General features: G+C 47.6%; 1 protein-coding gene across 1 annotated transcript in view; it reads left to right on the forward strand.

Annotated features, from left to right (window-relative positions):
• The first annotated feature begins 1,386 nt into the window (after positions 1 to 1,386).
• LOC106572952 (coiled-coil domain-containing protein 120) overlaps positions 1,387 to 18,938 on the forward strand; it is a 125,477-nt gene continuing 107,925 nt past the window's right edge. The window contains exon 1 of the mRNA XM_045696556.1: positions 1,387 to 2,753. The gene's annotated coding sequence lies outside the window, so the exon portion shown is untranslated. The remainder of the gene's footprint in view (positions 2,754 to 18,938) is intronic.

Genomic DNA, 18,938 nt, shown 5'->3' on the forward strand with positions numbered 1-18,938 from the left:
ACTGACAATTCAGGTTGTGATATAAATCCACTTCTATGGGTAAGATTTGGCCTGTGTATTCCCAGGCCTTGAAAAACACTCCTTTATTCCAGTTTATTTACAGTAAACCTATGAATAGATTAGATAATCCAATGAAAGAAAAACTCCATATCTATTCTGTTTCTCCTTCTAGAAAGCAAAGCAATGACTGTTGATGTTGTGCCTCCTGATCCCGCTGCGTCCCAAATACACTACATTCCATCCCAAATGGCACCCTATTCCCTTCATAGTGCACTACAAATTCTGCCACCAAATAGCACCCTATTCCCTTCATAGTGCACTACATTCTACCACCAAATGGCACCCTATTACCTTCATAGTGCACTACATTCTACCACCAAATGGCACCCTATTCCCTTCATAGTGCACTACGTCTACCACCAAATGGCACCCTATTCCCTTCATAGTGCACTACATTCTACCACCAAATGGCACCCTATTCCCTTCATAGTGCACTACACTGTGCCACCAAATGGCACCCTATTCCCTTCATAGTGCACTACACTGCGCCACCAAATGGCACCCTATTCCCTTCATAGTGCACTACACTGCGCCACCAAATGGCACCCTATTCCCTTCATAGTGCACTACACTGCGCCACCAAATGGCACCCTATTCCCTTCATAGTGCACTACACTGCGCCACCAAATGGCACCCTATTCCCTTCATAGTGCACTACACTGCGCCACCAAATGGCACCCTATTCCCTTCATAGTGCACTACACTGCGCCACCAAATGGCACCCTATTCCCTTCATAGTGGCCAGGGTCAAATGTAATCTATATATATGGAATAGGGTGCCATTGAACAAACGTAATGCTGTTCGGGAAGCAGCCCTGGTTTATAATCTCCAACAAGACGGATTAAAATAGCGACGTTTTAACCCCTAATCTACCGCAAACAGAAAACTGTCAGGATTCAGCGATACCTTTTCAACTGTCTCTCTGCAAAAGAAATTGCTTTGCTTTCTGCTTGTTGTTGTCAATTTTGGAAATATGGTCAAATAATTGTATGTAGTTAATAGATAAACGCAATGACTTGATGGATCAATGTTTTCCGAATTAGAACGTAAACAGCCTCCATATCAAAATCAAAATAAATAAATAAATAAATAAATAAAAACAGTCATTTTCAAGTCATTTGTGTTTGCTGGAATTTATATGGGATTATGTAAATACCTATTGAGCGGCCATATGAAGCGCACCGGCCCTGAAAGAGTTAACCAGGCTGAGCGCTACTTTCTGATATACCGCTCAGCCGTGAATAGGAGGGAGCGGATTGGTCCTTTCTCTGACTAACTGTGGTTAGTCTTTTCTCCTAGTTACTACATGGATACGGAAGATGTAGGCAGAGGCAGCCTATTGACGGAGACCAAGAGCATGTGCGTTGCGTGCTCTCTCTCTCTCTCTCTCTCTCTCTCTCTCTCTCTCTCTCTCTCTCTCTCTCTCTCTCTCTCTCTATCCCTGGTGAATAGGCCTTTATGTTATATAGCCTCTCTTTCTCTCTCTCTCTCTCCCCCCATGCTGGAAGATGAAGAAACTTGCAAGCGAAGCTTCTTTCTTTATCTTCTGATAACCAACCTGGGATAAAGAAAACATCTCCACATATGTTATTTCTAGGCTATATCTCTCTCCCAGTCTCGGGTTTGGATGCTGCATGGAAGGCGAGCACATGGAACATTCTGATGCTGATATCAGAGCAACTAACCGGAGTGTTTGACAGACGCAGAGGAACGAACCGGAGTGTGAGAAAGGCGCAGAGGAACGAACCGGGGTTTGAGAAAGGCGCAGAGGAACGAACCGGAGTGTTTGACAGGCGCAGAGGAACGTACCGGGGTGTGAGAAAGGCGCAGAGGAACGAACCGGAGTGTGAAAGGCGCAGAGGAACGAACCGGAGTGTCTGACAGGCGCAGAGGGACCAACCGGAGTGTGAGAAAGGCGCAGAGGAACGAACCGGAGTGTGAGAGGCGCCGAGGAACGAACCGGAGTGTTTGACAGACGCAGAGGAACGAACCGGAGTGTGAAAGGCGCAGAGGAACGAACCGGAGTGTCTGACAGGCGCAGAGGGACGAACCGGAGTGTGAGAAAGGCGCAGAGGAACGAACCGGAGTGTGTGTGAAAGACAGAACATCTCAATTGGTTTCCCATTATACCGGTCTACCCCAGGGCAGTGTAGAGATTGTACTGCGATTATATATATATTTTTTAACTGTTCATTCTGAATTGACGGTACCGGACCGCAAGGAACTACGAATAGATCTAAGGAAAGGAAGGTGTGTTTTGTTTTCCCTCACTCCTTCCACAAAGTCCGGTCCCTAATGCCTGGTCGGTGCAGTGCGCTTGGTCTTGTGTTGCTGTGCTGAATCAACTCTCTCGGAAGAGGCGAGCCAGCCACGTTGCCGCCACACAGTGTTGTGTTATTGTGATATATGTTCACTCGCCCGGACAGGCAACAGGCTATGAATGGGACGTGTTATTCTGTTGCTCGCTGCTTGTTAGTTTTGCTTCTCATCATGATCAACGTGTCGGTATGATACAGACACCATCACCGTATAGGTGCAGTCCAAGAGGACTCGACCAGGACTGGACCAGTCACACTTTACTTTACATTATTCCATGAAGATAAGGGATAGAATTTCAGAGATGTTTTTTGCTGCCACATTCAGGAGTCGATTCTTGGCATTAATAAAGTCCTTCTAAATCCCCTTCAAACAGGTAGGCTACTTTTAAAAAAAAAACATTTATTTTTTACCTTTTATTGAACTAGGCAAGTCAATTAATAACACGTTCTTATTTTACAATGATGGCCAAACCCCAGGGCCAAACCCTACCCTAACCCGGAAAATGCTAGGGGCCAATTGTGCTCCGCCCTATGGGACTCACGATCACAGCCAGTTTGTGATACAGCCCGGGATCAAACCAGAGTCTGTAGTGACCGCCTCTAGCACTGAGATGAGCCCCGACCGTATCCCGACACGCCCTCCATTGCTTATTGGTTATTCTGTATCAGAGGAAGCCCTAAAGTGTTCTGTTTGATTATGCTGCATTGCTGTTTACATGTTTTGATAAGCCTAGGGGCAGGAGGGGCAGGAGGGGCAGGAGGGGCAGGAGGGGCAGGAGGGGCGGGAGGGGCGGGAGGGGCGGGGCAGGAGGGGCGGGAGGGGCAGGAGGGGCGGGAGGGGCGGGGCAGGAGGGGTGGGAGGGGCAGGAGGGGCAGGAGGGGGGGAGGGGCAGGAGGGGCAGGAGGGGCAGGAGGGGCGGGAGGGGCAGGAGGGGCGGGGCAGGAGGGGCGGGAGGGGCGGGAGGGGCGGGGCAGGAGGGGCGGGGCAGGAGGGGCAGGAGGGGCGGGAGGGGCAGGGCAGGAGGGGCGGGAGGGGCGGGAGGGGCAGGAGGGGCGGGGCAGGAGGGGCGGGAGGGGCGGGAGGGGCAGGAGGGGCAGGAGGGGCAGGGCAGGAGGGGCGGGAGGGGCAGGAGGGGCGGGAGGGGCAGGGCAGGAGGGGCGGGAGGGGCAGGGCAGGAGGGGCGGGAGGGGCAGGAGGGGCAGGAGGGGCGGGAGGGGCAGGAGGGGCGGGCGGGGCAGGAGGGGCAGGAGGGGCGGGGCAGGAGGGGCGGGGCAGGAGGGGCAGGAGGGGCGGGGCAGGAGGGGCGGGGGTGTAGCCAGTCGGGTCAGTGTCTGGATGTAATGCCTTCCAGAGGCCTGTGGTTGAGCAGACCTCTCCACATTGACCCTGCATACCTTCCAGAGGCCTGTGGTTGAGCGGTATGTACCCTCTCCACATTGACCCTGCATACCTTCCAGAGGCCTGTGGTTGAGCAGACCTCTCCACATTGACCCTGCATACCTTCCAGAGGCCTGTGGTTGAGCAGACCTCTCCACATTGACCCTGCATACCTTCCAGAGGCCTGTGGTTGAGCGGTATGTACCCTCTCCACATTGACCCTGCATACCTTCCAGAGGCCTGTGGTTGAGCAGACCTCTCCACATTGACCCTGCATACCTTCCAGAGGCCTGTGGTTGAGCAGACCTCTCCACATTGACCCTGCATACCTTCCAGAGGCCTGTGGTTGAGCAGACCTCTCCACATTGACCCTGCATACCTTCCAGAGGCCTGTGGTTGAGCAGACCTCTCCACATTGACCCTGCATACCTTCCAAAGGCCTGTGGTTGAGCAGACCTCTCCACATTGACCCTGCATACCTTCCAGAGGCCTGTGGTTGAGCAGACCTCTCCACATTGACCCTGCATACCTTCCAGAGGCCTGTGGTTGAGCAGACCTCTCCACATTGACCCTGCATACCTTCCAGAGGCCTGTGGTTGAGCAGACCTCTCGACATTGACCCTGCATACCTTCCAGAGGTCTGTGGTTGAGCAGACCTCTCCATATTGACCCTGCATACCTTCCAGAGGCCTGTGGTTGAGCAGACCTCTCCACATTGACCCTGCATGCCTTCCAGAGGCCTGTGGTTGAGCAGACCTCTCCACATTGACCCTGCATACCTTCCAGAGGCCTGTAGTTGAGCAGACCTCTCCACATTGACCCTGCATACCTTCCAGAGGCCTGTGGTTGAGCAGAACTCTCCACATTGACCCTGCATACCTTCCAGAGGCCTGTGGTTGAGCAGACCTCTCCACATTGACCCTGCATACCTTCCAGAGGCCTGTGGTTGAGCGGTATGTACCCTCTCCACATTGACCCTGCATACCTTCCAGAGGCCTGTGGTTGAGCAGACCTCTCCACATTGACTCTGCATACCTTCCAGAGGCCTGTGGTTGAGCAGAACTCTCCACATTGACCCTGCATACCTTCCAGAGGCCTGTGGTTGAGCGGTATGTACCCTCTCCACATTGACCCTGCATACCTTCCAGAGGCCTGTGGTTGAGCAGACCTCACCACATTGACCCTGCATACCTTCCAGAGGCCTGTGGTTGAGCGGTATGTACCCTCTCCACATTGACCCTGCATACCTTCCAGAGGTCTGTGGTTGAGCAGAACTCTCCACATTGACCCTGCATACCTTCCAGAGGCCTGTGGTTGAGCAGACCTCTCCACATTGACCCTGCATACCTTCCAGAGGCCTGTGGTTGAGCGGTATGTACCCTCTCCACATTGACCCTGCATACCTTCCAGAGGTCTGTGGTTGAGCAGACCTCTCCACATTGACCCTGCATACCTTCCAGAGGCCTGTGGTTGAGCGGTATGTACCCTCTCCACATTGACCCTGCATACCTTCCAGAGGTCTGTGGTTGAGCAGACCTCTCCATATTGACCCTGCATACCTTCCAGAGGCCTGTGGTTGAGCAGACCTCTCCACATTGACCCTGCATACCTTCCAGAGGCCTGTGGTTGAGCAGACCTCTCCACATTGACCCTGCATACCTTCCAGAGGCCTGTGGTTGAGCGGTATGTACCCTCTCCACATTGACCCTGCATACCTTCCAGAGGCCTGTGGTTGAGCAGACCTCTCCACATTGACCCTGCATACCTTCCAGAGGCCTGTGGTTGAGCGGTATGTACCCTCTCCACATTGACCCTGCATACCTTCCAGAGGCCTGTGGTTGAGCAGACCTCTCCACATTGACCCTGCATACCTTCCAGAGGCCTGTGGTTGAGCGGTATGTACCCTCTCCACATTGACCCTGCATACCTTCCAGAGGCCTGTGGTTGAGCGGTATGTACCCTCTCCACGTTGACCCTGCATACCTTCCAGAGGCCTGTGGTTGAGCAGACCTCTCCACATTGACCCTGCATACCTTCCAGAGGCCTGTGGTTGAGCAGACCTCTCCACATTGACCCTGCATACCTTCCAGAGGCCTGTGGTTGAGCAGACCTCTCCACATTGACCCTGCATACCTTCCAGAGGCCTGTGGTTGAGCAGACCTCTCCATGTTGGAGCAGAGCAGAGCACCACGTGTTGTTTTGTTGCAACTGCATGATACACCACCTCAATTGCAGTTCTTGCTTTATTTACATCTGTACTGATGGGCTTTAATAATAATAACTAATAATATAGGTCACTTTGTATTTCTCATTGAGCAACATTCGTTTTGGGACGCATGCCTTGTGTTAACGGGTCATCTTTTCATGAGGTGAAGAGGCTTCAGCGAACCCAATAACCCCACCCTGTACCTCTTCCTCCCCGTGCCTTTAGCTCAGCAGGCTAACCCTGTACCTCTTCCTCCCCGTGCCTTTAGCTCAGCAGGCTAACCCTGTACCTCTTCCTCCTCGTGCCTTTAGCTCAGCAGGCTAACCCTGTACCTCTTCCTCCTCGTGCCTTTAGCTCAGCAGGCTAACCCTGTACCTCTTCCTCCCCGTGCCTTTAGCTCAGCAGGCTAACCCTGTACCTCTTCCTCCCCGTGCCTTTAGCTCAGCAGGCTAACCCTGTACCTCCTCCTCCCCGTGCCTTTAGCTCAGCAGGCTAACCCTGTACCTCTTCCTCCTCGTGCCTTTAGCTCAGCAGGCTAACCCTGTACCTCTTCCTCCCCGTGCCTTTAGCTCAGCAGGCTAACCCTGTACCTCCTCCTCCCCGTGCCTTTAGCTCAGCAGGCTAACCCTGTACCTCCTCATCCTGAACAAAAAATATAAACGCAACATGTAAAGTGTTGGTCCCATGTTTCATGAGCTGAAATAAAAGATCCCAGAAATGTTCCATACGCACAAAAAGCTTATTTCTCTCAAATTTTGTGCACAAATTTGTTTACCTCCCTGTTAGTGAGCATTTTATCCTTTGCCAAGATAATCCATCCACCTGACAGGTGTGACATATCATAATCATTACACAGGTGCACCTTGTACTGGGGACAATAAAAGGCTACTCTAAAATGTGTAGTTTTGTCATACAACACAATGTCACAGATGTCTCAAGTTTTGAAGGAGTGTGTAATTGGCAAGCTGACTGCAGGAATGTCCACCAGAACTGTTGCCAGAGAATTGAATGGTAATTAATCTCTATCATAAGCTGCCTCAGATTTTGTTTTAGAGAATTTGGCAGTACATCCAACCAGCCTCACAACCGAGCGAGCGGTTTGCTGATGTCAACGTTGTGAACAGAGTGCCCCATGGTGGTGGTGGGGTTATGGTATGGACAGGCATAAGCTACGGACAACGAACACAATTGCATTTTATCGATGGCAATGTGAATGCACAGAAATACAGTAACAATATCCTGAGGTCATTCGCCATCACCACATGTTTCATGATAATGCACGGCCCCCATGTCGCAAGGATCTGTACACAATTCCTGGAAGCTGAAAATGTCCCAGTTCTTCCATGGCCTGCATACTCACCAGACATGTCACCCATTGAGCATGTTTGGTATGCTCTGGATCGACGTGTACGACAGCGTGTTCCATTTCCCGCCCAATATCCAGCAACTTCACACAGCTGTTGAAAAGGAGTGGGTCAACAGGCCACCAATCAACAGCCTGATCAACTCCATGTGAAGGAAGATGTGTCACACTGGATGAGGCAAATGGTCACACCAGATACTGACTGGTTTTCTGATCCACACACCTACCTTCTTTTGAAGGTATCTGTGACCAACAGATGCATAATCTGTATTCCCAGTCATGTGAAATCCATAGATTAAGGTCTAATGAATTTATTTCAATTGACCGATTTCCTTATATGAACTGTAACTCAGTAAAATCTTTGAAATTGTTGCGTGAATGCATTTCTTAATATTTTTGTTCAGTTTATATAGAAGAAGAGAGCATGAAGAAGTCCCACCACCGACCTTATCAAATCAAATCAAATGTATTTATAAAGCCCTTCTTACATCAGCTGATATCTCAAAGTGCTTGTACAGAAACCCAGCCTAAAACCCCCTCAAACAGCAAGCAATGCAGGTGTAGAAGCACAGCGACTTAGGAAAAACTCCCTAGAAAGGCCAAAAACCTAGGAAGAAACCTAGAGAGGAACCAGGCTATGAGGGGTGGCCAGTCCTCTTCTGGCTGTGCCGGGTTGGAGATTATAACAGAACATGGCCAAGATGTTCAAATGTTCATAAATGACCAGCAGGGTCAAATAATAATAATCATAGTAGTTGTCGAGGGTGCAACTATGTAACGGCTGTCGGGAGAGAGAGTAGACCAAGGCGCAGCGGAGTTAGTGTTCATCATGATTTTAATAACAGAAAGAATACACAAGACAGCCAAACAGTCCTGTCAGGTGCAAACCACACAACAGAAACAATTACCCACAAAACCCCAACGGAAAAACAGGCACTTATGTGTGACTCCCCAATCAGCAACAACACTCTACAGCTGTGCCTGATTGGAAGCCACACACGGCCAAAATCAACGAAACAAACCAACATAGAAAAATGAACATAGAACGCCCTCCCAATGTAACACCCTGGCCTAACCAAAATAAAGAACAAAAAAACCCCTCTCTATGGCCAGGGCCGTTACAAACTACTACTAATAACCATACCCCTCCCTCCTTCCCTGTCTCTCCTCTTTACACTGAACCGTAACAGGTAGCCTGTTGTTACTGGTAACAAGCTCTGGTGTGTTTTAATGTGGCTAGGGAAACGTGTTGAAACACACAGGCAAGCACCATGTATTTTCCCACTTATACCTTCCTCCAAGGCCTATTTTAGTCAATGTCCTTGTTTTCCGATTATCATGGTAAGTTATTTTGGTTAAACATGGTGTTATATATCTGCCACAGTCCAGAGGTGACTGTTTCATTACAGACATTAGTTGGTTTTCCTATTAGTGGAGACATAAGGGTCTTTCATTGTGACCAATGTCATTATCTGGATTAGACATAAAAGGTGGCAGCAACAGAGGAGAGAGCAACAGGGAGATGAGGAAGAGGAGAGGGCAACGGAGAGATGAGGAAGAGGAGAGGGCAACGGAGAGATGAGGAAGAGGAGAGGGCAACGGAGAGATGAGGAAGAGGAGAGGGCAACGGAGAGATGAGGAAGAGGAGAGGGCAACGGAGAGATGAGGAAGAGGAGAGGGCAACGGGGAGATGAGGAAGAGGAGAGGGCAACGGAGAGATGAGGAAGAGGAGAGGGCAACGGAGAGATGAGGAAGAGGAGAGGGCAACGGGGAGATGAGGAAGAGGAGAGGGCAACGGGGAGATGAGGAAGAGGAGAGGGCAACGGGGGAGATGAGGAAGAGGAGTGGCTCTTGAGAGTCATTTAGGATTAGGGTTGCACATTTTGGGGAATATTCAGAGGTGGAAACTTTCCGTGGGAATTAACGAGAATATATGCAAATTTGATATTAATTCCATTTAAATGTAGATGTTTTTTGCATTGGATATATTTACCATATCATTTGGAGACAGAAACCTAAACCTTATCATAAGTAGACATAATTGCAAATTATTAAATTCTTCCAATAGAAATAAAAATAATTTTGTTACGAATTGAACTTTAATTAAATGAGTTGACGCTTCACATGGGATGATTTCACTGAACAACAAAAGAAAGGGAATATTGAATGATCCCCAATGATCCATCGCATCTACAAAAAACATTTTCAACATACATCTGTAAAATGATAGTCTAGAAACTAAAGCTTTGGTTGTCTTCCTCTCAGGCTTCCATGTCTTCTCCCTGGACCTCCTCAATGTCCACCTCTTGAACATCAGACTCTGAGACCTCATCTTCACTGTCACTTTCCAACCTGGTTGAGGATGGCTCGTTGTCAGGCTCGAAAAGCCTCAAATTTGCCCGGATGGCCACCAATTTGTCAACCCTTGTATTGGTCAGCCTGTTGCGTGCTTTGGTGTGTGTGTTCCCAAACAAGGACCAGTTGTGCTCTGAGGCGGCTGATGTTGGTGGGATTTGGAGGATGATGGAGGCAACAGGGGAAAGAGCCTCAGATCCACAAAGTCCCTTCCACCAGGTGGCTGATGAGATTTGTTGGCACGACTGCTATATTACATCTCCATCCCAGAGCCCTTGCTTGGAAGTGTACTTCGCCAGACTGTCAAGAACCTTGCTCTCATCCAGGCCAAGGTGGCGAGACACGGTAGTGTTGATCTCTGCACCAGACAGGATGCTCTCGCCAGCATACTTGGGGTCCAACATGTACGCTTCGGCCTGTATGGGCTTCAGGCAGAAGTCTTCACGCTTTTTTAAATGTATTTCAGAACTGCAGTTTCCTCTGCTTGGAGCAACAGTGAAGTGGGCAGGGCAGTACAGATATCTTCTCTTACATCTGCATGCAGAATCTAAACATCAGACAGGATGGCATTGTCTCCCTCAATCCGTGCAATGGCTACTGCTATAGGTTTCAGGAGTTTCAGGCTGCTTACCACTCTCTCCCAAAATACATCATCCAGGAGGATCCTCTTGATGGGGCTGTCCATATCAGCAGACTGTGATATGGCCATTTCTTGGAGAGACTCCTTCCCCTCCAGGAGACTGTCAAACATGACGACACCACCCCAACGGGTGTTGCTGGGCAGCTTCAATGTGGTGCTCTTATTCTTCTCACTTTGCTTGGTGAGGTAGATTGCTGCTATAACTTGATGACCCTTCACATACCTAACCATTTCCTTGGCTCTCTTGTAGAGTGTATCCATTGTTTTCAGTGCCATGATGTCCTTGAGGAGCTGAATCAATGCATGAGCAGCACAGCCAATGGGTGTGATGTGAGGGTAGGACTCCTCCACTTTAGACCAAGCAGTATTCATGTTCGCAGCATTGTCTGTCACCAGTGCAAATACCTTCTGTGGTCCAAGGTCATTGATGACTGCCTTCAGCTCATCTGCAATGTAGAGACCGGTGTGTCTGTTGTCCCTTGTGTCTGTGCTCTTGTAGAATACTGGTTGAGGGGTGGAGATGCTGTTGTTAATTATTCCTTGCCCACAAACATTTGACCGGCCATCAGAGATGATTGCAATAGAGTCTGCTTTCTCTAGGATTTGCTTGACCTTCACTTGAACTCTGTTGAACTCTGCATCTAGCAAATGAGTAGATAAACATGGTATAAATGAGGAAGTGGAGAGAGGTGTATGCTGGGTGAATAACATTCAGAAATCTCTTCCAATACACATTGCCTGTGAGCATCAGAGGTGAACCAGTTGCATAAACAGCTCTAGCAAGACATTCATCAGCATTTCTCTGACTACGTTCCTCCATTGAGTCAAAAAACACTTCTGATTCCAGGAGGACCGTTAGCTGTTGCTATCGATAAGGTGTCTGATTCATCATTTTCACCTCCAATAGAAGTAGACGGACTTTTGTCAGAGGTTGCTTGTTGTGAGCGCTGAGGGAACTTTATGCACTTGGCCAGATGATTCTGCATCTTTGTTGCATTCTTCACATATGATTTGGCACATTATTTGCAAATGTACACAGCTTTTCCTTTTACATTAGCTGTAGTGAAATGTCTCCACACATCAGATAGTGCCCGTGGCATTTTCCTGTAAAGATGAGAAAAAACAAGTTATAAAAAACTAAAACAATTCCATGTACAGATAAATAGTTAAGCAGTTAAACAACTCCGTTGTAAGATAAATGTTTTAAATTGAAACATGTATGGAAACAGGTGAATTAACACTCCTCAGTTAGCAGGCTCAAGCAAGCTGAAACCCACATGGTAGCAAAAACTAACTAGCAGAAATTGTTAACAAGTTAAAAATGATTTAAACACACTTTGCTGAAGGCTACTATTTACTAGTTAACAAAAATCATGCATGTCATATAAAATATATTCACCCTACCCAGTATTGTAATCAAAACTTACCAGAAAGCATGTAGTCCTTGGCTCAGACAGTGTAGTAGTGTGGGCTCAATAGCATCTCATTAGTGTGCAAGATCTTGAGAGTCAGCTGTACATGTGATGGAAGAATGCACTGTGCATGCAGAGGGTTGCAATTCCATTAAATTGGGGATAGTTGAACCAAAATATGCCACAAGACCTAGAGTTGCCTTATGTGTACCCCACAAAAAAGGTTTACTGTTATAAACTAACTTTTTGGATGAATTTAAGCAAAAATTCCTCAAATTCCAGGGCCTAACTTCCCATGGAAAAATTCTGGAAATTTACCGGAAAGTTTCCGACCCTTTGCAACCCTACTTAGGATAGACCTCTCTCTCTGTCTGTCTGTTACTAATTAGTCACTTAGGATAGACCTCTCTCTGTCTGTCTGTCTGTTACTAATTAGTCACTTAGGATAGACCTCTCTCTCTCTGTCTGTCTGTTACTAATTAGTCACTTAGGATAGACCTCTCTCTGTCTGTCTGTCTGTCTGTTACTAATTAGTCACTTAGGATAGACCTCTCTCTCTGTCTGTCTGTTACTAATTAGTCACTTAGGATAGACCTCTCTCTGTCTGTCTGTCTGTTACTAATTAGTCACTTAGGATAGACCTCTCTCTCTGTCTGTCTGTTACTAATTAGTCACTTAGGATAGACCTCTCTCTGTCTGTCTGTCTGTCTGTTACTAATTAGTCACTTAGGATAGACCTCTCTCTCTGTCTGTCTGTTACTAATTAGTCACTTAGGATAGACCTCTCTCTCTCTCTCTCTCTGTCTGTTACTAATTAGTCACTTAGGATAGACCTCTCTCTCTGTCTGTCTGTTACTAATTAGTCACTTAGGATAGACCTCTCTCTCTCTCTGTCTGTTACTAATTACAAATTCATGGCAGAGCATCAAGCAGAGCCTAGATTGCGTTCCAAATCCCTATACAGGGCCTTCAGAAAGTATTGGCACCCCTTTACTTTTTCCACATGTTGTTGTTACAGCTTGAATTTAAAATGGATTACTTTGAGATTGTTTGTCACTGGTCTACACACAATACCCCATAATGTCAAAGTGGAATGTTTTTAGAATTATTTTTTTAATTAATTTAAAAAAATGGAAAACTGAAATGTTTTTTGAGTCAATAATTATTCAACACTGTTGTTATGGCAACCCTAAATATGTTCAGGAAGTAAAAATGTATTTAACAAGTCACATAATACACTACATGACCTAAAGTATGTGGACACCTGCTCGTCCAACATCTCATTCCAAAATCATGGGCATTAATATGGAGTTGGTCCCCCCCCTTTGCTGCTATAACAGCCTCCACTCTTCTGGGAAGGCTTTCCACTAGATGTTGGAACATTGCTGCGGGGACTTGCCTCCATTCAGCCACAAGAGCATTAGTGAGGTCGGGCACTGATGTTGGGTGATTAGGCCCTGGCTCGCAGTCTGCGTTCCAATTCATCCCAAAGGTGTTTGATGGGGTTGAGGTCAGGTCTCCGTGCAGGCCAGTCAAGGTCTTCCGGGGACATTGTCATTCTGAAACAGGTAAGGGCCTTCCCCAAACTGTTGCCACAACGTTGGAAGCACAGAATAGTCTAGAATGTCATTGTATGCTGTAGCGTTAAGATTTCCCTTCACTGGAACTAAGGTGCCTGAACCATGAAAAACAGCCCCAGACCATTATTCTTCCTCCACCAAACTTTACAGTTGGCACTATGCATTTGGGCAGGTAGCGTTCTCCTGGCATCCGCCAAACCCAGATTCGTCCGTCGGACTGCCAGATGGTGAAGCGTGATTCGTCACTCCAGATAACGTGTTTCCACTCCTCCAGAGTCCAATGTTGGCGAGCTTTACATCTCTCCAGCCGACACTTGGCATTACGCATGGTGATCTAAGGCTTGTGTGTGGCTGCTCGGCCATGGAAACCCGTTTCATGAAGCTCCTGACGAACAGTTCTTGTGCTGACGTTGCTTTCCAATGCCTCACAAAGCAGAACACCTATTGGTAGATGGGTAAAAACAAAAAAGCAGACATTGAATATCCCCTTTGAGCATGGTGAAGTTATTAATTACACTTTGGATGGTGTATCAAAACACCCAGTCACTACAAAGATACAGGCGTCCTTCTTAACTCAGTTGCCAGAGAGGAAGGAAACTGCTCAGTTTAATGGCTGTGATAGGAGAAAACTGAGGATGGATCAACAACATTGTAGTTACTCCACAATACTAACCTAAATGACAGAGTGAAAAGAAGGACGCTTGTACAGAATACAAATATTCCAAAACATGCATCCTGTTTGCAACAAGGCACTAAAGTAATACTGCAAAAAATGTGGCAAAGAAATTAACTTTATGCCCTGAACACAAATCCAATACAACACATCACTGAGTACCACTCTTCATATATTCAAGCATGGTGGTGGCTGCATCATGTTATGGGTATGCTTGTCATTGGCAAGAACTAGGGATTTTTGTTGTTGTTGTTGGGATAAATAGAAATGGAATAGAGTTAAGCACAGGCAAAATCCTAGAGTAAAACATGGTTCAGTCTGTTTTCAACATTCACTGGGAGACAAATTCACCTTTCAGTAGGAAAATAACCTAAAACACAAGGTGAAATCTACCCTGGAGTTGCTTACCAAGACGACATTGAATGTTCCTCAGTGGCCTAGTTACAGTTTTAACTTAGAAGATCTATGGCAAGACTAGAAAATGGCTGATGATCAACAACCAACTTGACAGAGCATGAATAATTTTTAAAAGATAATGTGCAAATATTGTACAATCCAGGTGTGCAAAGAGAGATATTCTCTCTCTCTCTCTCTCTCTCTCTCTCTCTCTCTCTCTCTCTCTCTCTCTCTCTCTCTCTCTCCTCAACGGGAGTCATGAGGTACTATAATCTTCTCTCTCTCTCTCTCTCTCTCTCTTCTCTCTCTACAGAGATAACAGGTGGAAATACAACAACTCTATTGTAACGTATCAACAGAGGATTCAGTGAACTTTGAACTGTTTGATTCAGCGAAAGTTGAACGATTCTAAGTAGTGATGTAAAGACACAGAAGAAATTTCACCAGTTTTCTGAAAGCCAACCAGTTTGCTGCTCTATCCCTCTATCTCTCTCTCTCTCCCTCCCTCTATCCTTCCACCTCTCTCTATTCCTCTCTCCCTCTGTCCCTCCTGTTAAAGATAGATGAAGGCTTACCAACCAGACTCCTGGAACGAAATAAAACGAAATAACACACATACCTTCCATACTTTAAATATAATACCTTATGACTCCTGTTGAGGAGAGAGAGGTAGAGAGAGAGAGAGAGGTAGAGAGAGACAGAGAGCGAGAGGGAGAGAGAGAGAGAGACAGAGAGAGACAGAGAGAGAGAGAGAGAGGTAGAGCGAGAGGGAGAGAGGGAGAGAGAGAGAGAGAGGTAGAGAGAGAGAGAGGTAGAGCGAGAGGGAGAGAGAGAGAGAGAGAGACAGAGAGAGATAGAGAGAGAGACAGAGAGAGAGGGAGAGAGAGAGAGACAGAGAGAGAGGGAGAGAGAGAGAGAGACAGAGAGAGAGAGAGAGAGAGAGACAGAGAGAGAGAGAGAGACAGAGAGAGATAGAGAGAGAGAGAGAGAGAGAGAGAGACAGAGAGAGAGGGAGAGAGAGAGAGACAGAGAGACAGAGAGAGAGACAGAGAGAGAGAGGGAGAGAGAGACAGAGAGGGTAGATTATAGTACCTCATGACTCCTGTTGAGGAGAGAGAGAGAGAGAGAGAGGGGGGAGAGAGAACGGGCAAAGGGTTAGAAGTTATACCCGTAGAAACTTGAAACGGGAGAAGAAAACACAGGTTATGTCCTTAGAAACTTCAAAATCAAATCAATACAAATCAAATTTTATTGGTCACATACACGAGTTTAGCAGATGTTATTGTGAATTAAGAATATATAAATATATGGATGAGCAATGTCAGAGCGACAGACTAAAATACAGTAGAATAGAATACAGTGTATATTCATATGTGATGAGTAATGGAAAATATGTAAACATTATTAAAGTGACTAGTGTTCCGTTATTAAAGTGGCCAGTGATTTCAAGTCTATGTATACAGGGCAGCAGCCTCTAAAGTGCTAGTGATGGCTGTTTATCAGTCTGATGGCCTGGAGATAGAAGCTGTTTAACTGTCTAATGGCCTTGAGATAGAAGCTGTTTTTCAGTCTTCCGGTCTCAGCTTTGATGCACCTGTACTGACCTCAACTTCTGGATGATAGCGGGGTGAACAGGCAGTGGCTCGGGTGGTTGTTGTCCTTGATGATCTTTTTGGCCTTCCTGTGACATCGGGTGGTGTAGGTGTCCTGGAGGGCAGGTAGTTTGCCCCCGGTGATGCGTTGTGCAGACCGCACCACCCTCTGGAGAGCCTTCCGGTTGTGGGCGGAGCAGTTGCCATACCAGGCGGTGATACAGCCCGATAGGATGCTTTCAATTGTGCATCTGTAAAAGTTTGTGAGGGTTTCAGGTGACAAACCAAATTTGTCGAGGGCAACACCCGACTGACGAACCCAGTCCGCTTGCAGGTGCCTGGCCCGCCCCAACGAGTCGCAAGTCACCGAAGTCGTACCGGTACTATAACTATAGCAAATATGTCTGATTCAGTGCAGTGTGTCTGTATGGATTGTAAATATACTGCTCAAAAAAATAAAGGGAACACTTAAACAACACATCCTAGATCTGAATGAAAGAAATAATCTTATTAAATACTTTTTTCTTTACATAGTTGAATGTGCTGACAACAAAATCACACAAAAATAATCAATGGAAATCCAATTTATCAACCCATGGAGGTCTGGATTTGGAGTCACACTCAAAATTAAAGTGGAAAACCACACTACAGGCTGATCCAACTTTGATGTAATGTCCTTAAAACAAGTCAAAATGAGGCTCAGTAGTGTGTGTGGCCTCCACGTGTCTGTATGACCTCCCTACAACGCCTGGGCATGCTCCTGATGAGGTGGCGGATGGTCTCCTGAGGGATCTCCCCCAAGACCTGGACTAAAGCATCCGCCAACTCCTGGACAGTCTGTGGTGCAACGTGGCGTTGGTGGATGGAGCGAGACATGATGTCCCAGATGTGCTCAATTGGATTCAGGTCTGGGGAACGGGCGGGCCAGTCCATAGCATCAATGCCTTCCTCTTGCAGGAACTGCTGATACACTCCAGCCACATGAGGTCTAGCATTGTCTTGCATTAGGAGGAACCCAGGGCCAACCGCACCAGCATATGGTCTCACAAGGGGTCTGAGGATCTCATCTCGGTACCTAATGGCAGTCAGGCTACCTCTGGCGAGCACATGGAGGGCTGTGAACGTTCTCCACGGCGTCTCCAGACTCTGTCATGTCTGTCACGTGCTCAGTGTGAACCTGCTTTCATCTGTGAAGAGCACAGGGCGCCAGTGGCGAATTTGCCAATCTTGGTGTTCTCTGGCAAATGCCAAACGTCCTGCACGGTGTTGGGCTGTAAGCACAACCCCCACCTGTGGACGTCGGGCCCTCATTCCACCCTCATGGAGTCTGTTTCTGACCGTTTGAACAGACATATGCACATTTGTGGCCAGCTGGAGGTCATTTTGCAGGGCTCTGGCAGTGCTCCTCCTTGCACAAAGGCGGAGGTAGCGGTCCTGCTGCTGGGTTGTTGCCCTCCTACGACCTCCTCCACGTCTCCTGATGTACTGGCCTGTCACCTGGTAGCGCCTCCATGCTCTGGACACTACGCTGACAGACACAGCAAACCTTCTTGCCACAGCTCGCATTGATGTGCCATCCTGGATGAGCTGCACTACCTGAGCCACTTGTGTGGGTTGTAGACTCCGTCTCATGCTACCACTAGAGTGAAAGCACCGCCAGCATTCAAAAGTGACCAAAACATCAGCCAGGAAGCATAGGAACTGAGAAGTGGTCTGTGGTCCCCACCTGCAGAACCACTCCTTTATTGGGGGTGTCTTGCTAATTGCCTATAATTTCCACCTGTTGTCTATTCCATTTGCACAACAGCATGTGACATTTATTGTCAATCAGTGTTGCTTCCTAAGTGGACAGTTTGATTTCACAGAAGTGTGATTGACTTGGAGTTACATTGTGTTGTTTAAGTGTTCCCTTTATTTTTTTGAGCAGTGTATAATAGAAATTTGAATAGTTTGCTTTGTCCATCCAAGGATTGTATCTGGTCTGCTGAAGTTGTTATGGACAGTGTGGGAGATTGTCATTTTTTTTCTTCTCAATTTACCACATTCAGCATCGCTCAAGGGAAATATAGTATTCTTTCTAACCAAGATATCTACATGTATTTCAGGATGTTGTGTATCCCTCAAAATAATCAGAATTCATGTAAACATTACAGTTTTGAAAACATAGCTTGTACAGAACTAGTGGTCTATTGGCACAATTTACCCGTTAAACAGTGGGACAGGGTGGATTAAACCGTGGGACAGGTTAGATTAAACCGTGGGAGAGGGTGGACTAAACCGTGGGACAGGGTGGATTAAACCATGGGACAGGGTGGATTATACCGTGGGACAGGGTGGATTAAACCGTGGGACAGGGTGGATTAAACCGTGGGACAGGGTGGATTAAACCGTGGGACAGGGTAGATTAAACCGTGGGACAGGGTGGATTAAACCGTGGGACAGGGTGGATTAAACCGTGGGACAGGGTGGATTAAACCGTGGGACAGGGTGGATTAAACCGTGGGACAGGGTGGTTTAAACCGTGGGACAGGGTAGATTAAACCGTGGGACAGGGTAGATTAAACCGTGGGACAGGGTGGATTAAACCGTGGGACAGGGTGGATTAAACCGTGGGACAGGGTGGATTAAACCGTGGGACAGGGTGAGTGTAGTCGTGGGACAGGGTGAGTGTAGTTGTGGGACAGGGTGAGTGTCGTCATGGGACAGGGTGAGTGTAGAGGTGGGACAGGGTGAGTGTAGTTGTGGGACAGGGTAGGTGTAGTCGTGGGACAGGGTGAGTGTCGTCATGGGACAGGGTGAGTGTAGTTGTGGGACAGGGTGAGTGTAGTCGTGAGACAGGGTGCGTGTAGTCGTGGGACAGGGTGGGTGTAGTCGTGGGTGAGTGTAGTCGTGGGACAGGGTGAGTTAAGTCGTGGGACAGGGTGGGTGTAGTCGTGGGACAGGGTGAGTGTAGTCATGGGTGAG

This window comes from Salmo salar, chromosome ssa15 (genome assembly GCF_905237065.1).
Source record: "Salmo salar chromosome ssa15, Ssal_v3.1, whole genome shotgun sequence".
NCBI classification, from domain to species: domain Eukaryota; kingdom Metazoa; phylum Chordata; class Actinopteri; order Salmoniformes; family Salmonidae; genus Salmo; species Salmo salar.